Source organism: Papio anubis, chromosome 10 (assembly GCF_008728515.1).
Source record: "Papio anubis isolate 15944 chromosome 10, Panubis1.0, whole genome shotgun sequence".
Lineage (NCBI taxonomy): Eukaryota > Metazoa > Chordata > Mammalia > Primates > Cercopithecidae > Papio > Papio anubis.
In genome coordinates, this window is record NC_044985.1 from 91,989,812 (window position 1) to 91,995,047 (window position 5,236).

Genomic DNA, 5,236 nt, shown 5'->3' on the forward strand with positions numbered 1-5,236 from the left:
TTTTAATAGATTTGGCCACTTTCTTTTTGTTTTGTTTTTACTTGCTGAGTTGTACAAGAAGTTGTATATTAATGATTTTCTTTGCTTGTCAAATATGTTGCAATATTTTTTCCATTTTGTATATATTCAAATTTATTTTTCTCTTCCTTTAAGACTTTAGGATTGTGTGTCTTGCCTAGAAAGTCTTTTTATATTACATCTGTGTAGTGTGGGTATAAAAAAAAAACTAAAAAAAAATGAAGAAAAAGTCTAATTATTTTATTTTATGTTTTCTTTTCCTTTTTCCTTTTTTGAGACAGAGTCTTACTACTCTGTTGCCCAGGTTGGAGTGCAGTGGCACAATTATAGCTCATTACAGCCTCAACTTCCTGTGTTTAAGCCATCCTCCCACCTCACCCTCCCAAGGATCATGGACTATAGGTGTGCACCATGCCCGGCTGGTCTGCAACTCCTGAGCTCCAGCAGTCCTCCCACCTTGACCTCCCAAAGTGCTGGGATTACAGGTGTGGGCCACAGCACCCAGCCTAGAAATTATTTTTAAACTCCTGGATTATATATAAATAAACTCACCAATAAATGAATAAATTTATTTATTTATATATATTATGTATAAATAAATTCACTCCAAACTCCTAATTATATATAAATTCACCAGTTTTTAAAAACTCCTAGATTACATACAACTCCTAGATTATATATATTTCATACTCCTGATTATATATAAATTCACCAACTATATAATCTAACATATATAATAGTTCAAAACTAGTATATGTAACAAGTATAATATATACAGTTAAGTATATATGTGTATATATATGTACTTATGTGTGTGTGTATATATATACATATATACACACATATATATACTTACTTGTTTATATTACATTTCTCTCATCCAAGTATTAAGCAGTCCCCTAGGCCTAACCCTGCTTATCTTCTGAGATCAGATAAGATTGGGGGCATTCAGAGTGGTATGGCTATAGATGATGTATAGCTTTCTTTGAACCCTCTGGAAATTTTGGGAATATAAAGAGCATGGTAAAGAACCCATTTTATTTTATTTTCCATTCCTAGCCAGTTTTCTCATTACTATCTATTGACTAATACATCTTCCCTTCTCCCATCCCACCCCTATAAATTTGACTCATCTACCGTTTTCACACATTAAATCTGTATATGTATTTGGGTTTATTTCTGTTCATTCTCTTCTATTCCATTCTATTCTATTTAGCTATTCTATTTCTTCTCTAGAATAAAATATTTTAATTATTATAACTCCATGATACATTTTAATATATAGTTATATTAATTACCCTCTCACTACTCTTGTTTTTCAGAATTTTTCTAATTGCCCATTTATATGTCTTGAAGAACTTTAGTGTTATTTTTGTCAGGTTGAAAAAAATCACCTTGTTGTTTTATTTGGCTACACGTTGAATTTATAGATCAATTAAGGAAATCAATGTCTTTATAATGTGAATAGTCTCTCTTAATGCTGTAGGCAAAGAGGGAAAATCTGAAGAGGAAAAGGAAGAGGAGGAGAAGGGGGTAGAGGAGGTGGAAGAGGGGGATAAGAAAGAAAAAGAGATAATTTCCTTCATAATTCACATCCTAAAATATAACGTAAATTGCATTTCCCTCTGAATAGCACAAAACACTCTTAAAACATTACCTCAGTCTCTAAAACATCCCAGCAGTATGCAATTACTATTGCTAATTGATAGGCTAAAAGTTCAAGGCACAAACTTGGCCGTGTTCTTTAACTTATATAATCATTCTAAAGTGATTTCTTTTCTTTTGGGTACTTATGAGGAACTGAGTGTAAATCTTTCCTGCCTACAGGTTTTTGGTAGCCTCTGCTGGAGTAAGATTATGTAATGGATAGGTGTAATAGCTCGCATATCTATATGTAAGCAAGCTAATGGATGGCGACTTTATTCTGATGTAAGCTACTTTGTGAAAATTTGGACTCTTACCGCAACTTCAACTTTTATCCCACTGTCAAAATTATTTCCAGATTATCCAAAGTGATAGGTAGTAAACAGAAAAATAGATTAACACTCATTCTTAGCTTCTTAGACCTCTTAATTTTGAACAGTTTCCTTTGGAGAATTGTAAAATTAAAGGTTATTTTCCTGCAATTTTTCTCCTTCTAAATATTTGGATAACACACTAGGGTGACTAAATGGATAGTTCGAGCCTGCCACGAAGACAGCCAATCTGCAAAGCAAAGCTAAGAGAACAGGGAGTCCAAATGCACTTGGAGTACCTGGAAATTATACCTGGCAGCCAGCAACCTTTTGTGCTTCTTTGTTGTACTATATTTTCTGGCAGCAGGCTTTCAAGGGTACCTTTATTTCACTGATTACTAAATTAGTGTTGGATTTAATGAGAGAGATCTGTCCTTTTATTTGTGCCTTTTTCCCTTCTTCTTCTTACTTAAAAAAAAAAAAAAAGGATCAGCATCACAAAAGCTTTGTACATTTCTAGTTTGCTTTTGATGATGTGACCGTTTGCTCCCATCTATCTCCATGGTAATAAGCTGTCTCTACCCCCACTTTTCGAAGCCTCAGATACTTAGGAAGCTTCAGGACTCGAGAAGAGTTGCATGTTAAAATAATGCAGAGAAACAAATTGGTCTCTGTAAATAGGCCCCATCTTCAAAGCCTTCGAATTTTCTTCAAAATGTGATCCATTTTTCTTAGCTTGAAAACAGGTGCGTTTTAGATAAAATATTTGAAAGTAAATTTGCATCTCAGCAAATGCATCTCAGTAAGTGCCCCTATTCTAAAATAAGACTTGGGTAGGATTTTAAAACTGGAAGAGGCCTCAGGCTTCATTTAGTCCAAGATGTTTATTATATACTTGAGGAAACTCAGGCTCAAAGTATTTCGCAGCCTTGTATCTAATCATAACTTTGAACTGGGATTTATGCCTCCCAGCAAGGCATTCTTTCTTCTGTCACTAATATGTCAATAATAATTATTTTTATGTTAATAACAATAGCTATTGTTAATAATAAAAGAGATAAGTCACATAAGATGCTATAAAATGCCAGTAATTGTTGTTATATCTGTGCTAGGCAACTTTCCCAATAACAAAGGTTTTCAAAAGTTGATCTTTTAGTTTTCAAATCATGTTCTCTTAAAGAATACACTCATAGAAGTCAATATTTCTAAAATATGATTATATAAAATATACACACACATACACATATGTATTTGTAGTATATAAATAAAATATTAATAATGATTATCTCAGTAGTGGTTAAAATTAATTTAAATGTTATTTAAAAAAAATATTCTGGCTGGGCATGGTGGCTCATGCCTGTAATCCCAGCAGTTTGGGAGGCTGAGGCAGGCGGATCACTTGAGGCCAGGAGTTCGAGACCAGTCTGGCCAACATGGTGAAACCCCATCTCCACTAAAAACACAAAAATTAGCCAGGCATGGTGGCAGGCGCTTGTAATGCCAGTTACCCGGGAGACTGAAGCAGGAGAATCGCTGGAACCTGGGAGGGAGAGGTTGCAGTGAGCCGAAATCACGCCACTACACTCCAGCCTGGACGACAAAGTGAGACTGCCTCAAAAAAATAAAATAAAATGAAATAAAAGTTCATATTTTTAAATTTTCTATGTAAAACTTGTATTACTTTCCTTATAATAAAAGAATACTTTATATTTTTGGAAAAAAATATTCACACATTTGATGCTTAAAATGTAAATCATTCCTTCCTGGCCCAATCACACTGTTCTTTTCCCACAAAATTCAAAATAATTTCATTCACAGTAGCTACAGATATTCTGCCCTGCTCTGTGTACTGTGAGTTAGTGCTGGGGACTGGAATGACTGTGTCCTCTCATCATTCACAAAATATCAGGGATTTTCACTTAGGCAGGGAGAATTGACTGCAGAACCCAAGGTGGTTTTTTTTTTTTTTTTTCCAGTTGTCAAATGATCCTTTACTGAAATATTTTCCTTTGTGCTTCTTAACTAGCTAGGCATTCCACAACAACACTGTTGATGCCATCTATGATGTCATGAGGTTGGTGGCCATCAACATTATGGCCCATAGACAGGGCAGTCCCCCGGATCTCTTTAATGGTTCTGAAAGTTCTCTGGCTAAAGATGGGTGCTGCATCTGTCAAGCAATGTTGACGATCTCATCACAAGTGATATTCCCACTGTGTTTAATGTTTTTCTGTTTCTTTCTGTCTCTTGGTGTTTCCTTGAGGGCTTTGATGATCAGGGCAGAGGCAGAAGGCACCACCCCAATCCGGGCCTGTCTGTTCTGAATGGTCAGTTTCACTGTAATTCTCAGGCCCTTCCAGTCACCCATTGCCTTGGCAATGTCATCACCAATCTTTTATGGAGACAGACCCAGGGGGCCGATCTTGGGGGCCAGTGCAGACGTGGCCCTGACTTCACCCCCGATGCACCTCAGGTACACGACTTTGATCTCGTTGGGGTTGAACTTCTGCAGCATGGTGGAGGCAGCTGGTCTTGGATTAACCCGGATTTGGGACGATGGAAGAAAGTTGCACCTTGGCCTCCTCCAAGCCAAGAGCTGAAAGAACCCAAGGTCTTTATAAAGTATATCCCTCTCACAGCTTTTTGTGGACTCATGTTTTACTTATTGTTTTGTTAAAAGCAATGGCAACAAAAGCCAGAATAGACAAATGGGATCTAATTAATCTAAAGAGCTTCTGCACAGCAAAAGAAACTACCATCAGAGTGAACAGGCAACCTACAGAATAGGAGAAAATTTTTGCAATCTACCCATCTGACAAAGGGCTAATATCCAGAATCTACAGAGAACTTAAACAAATTTACAAGAAAAAAACAAACAACCCCATCAAAAAGTGGGCAAAGGATATGAACAGACTCTTTTCAAAAGAAGACATTTATGCAGCCAACAGACACATGAAAAAATGCTCATCATCACTGGTCATCAGAGAAATGGAAATCAAAATCACAATGAGACACCATCTCACACCAGTTAGAATGGTGATCATTAAAAAGTCAGGAAACAACGGGTGCTGGAGAGGATGTGGCAAAACAGGAACGCTTTTACACTGTTGGTAGGAGTATAAACTAGTTCAACCATTGTGGAAGACAGCGTGGCGATTCCTCAAGGATCTAGAACTAGAAATACCATTTGACCCAGTGATTCCATTACTGAGTATATACCCAAAAGATTATAAATCATGCTACTATAAAGACACATGCACACG

At 36.3% G+C, this 5,236-nt stretch overlaps 1 pseudogene; it reads right to left on the minus strand.

The window, feature by feature from the left end:
- Positions 1 to 3,669: 3,669 nt before the first annotated feature.
- On the minus strand, positions 3,670 to 4,718 carry LOC101015515 (annotated as a pseudogene).
- Between the last annotated feature and the right edge of the window lie 518 nt (positions 4,719 to 5,236).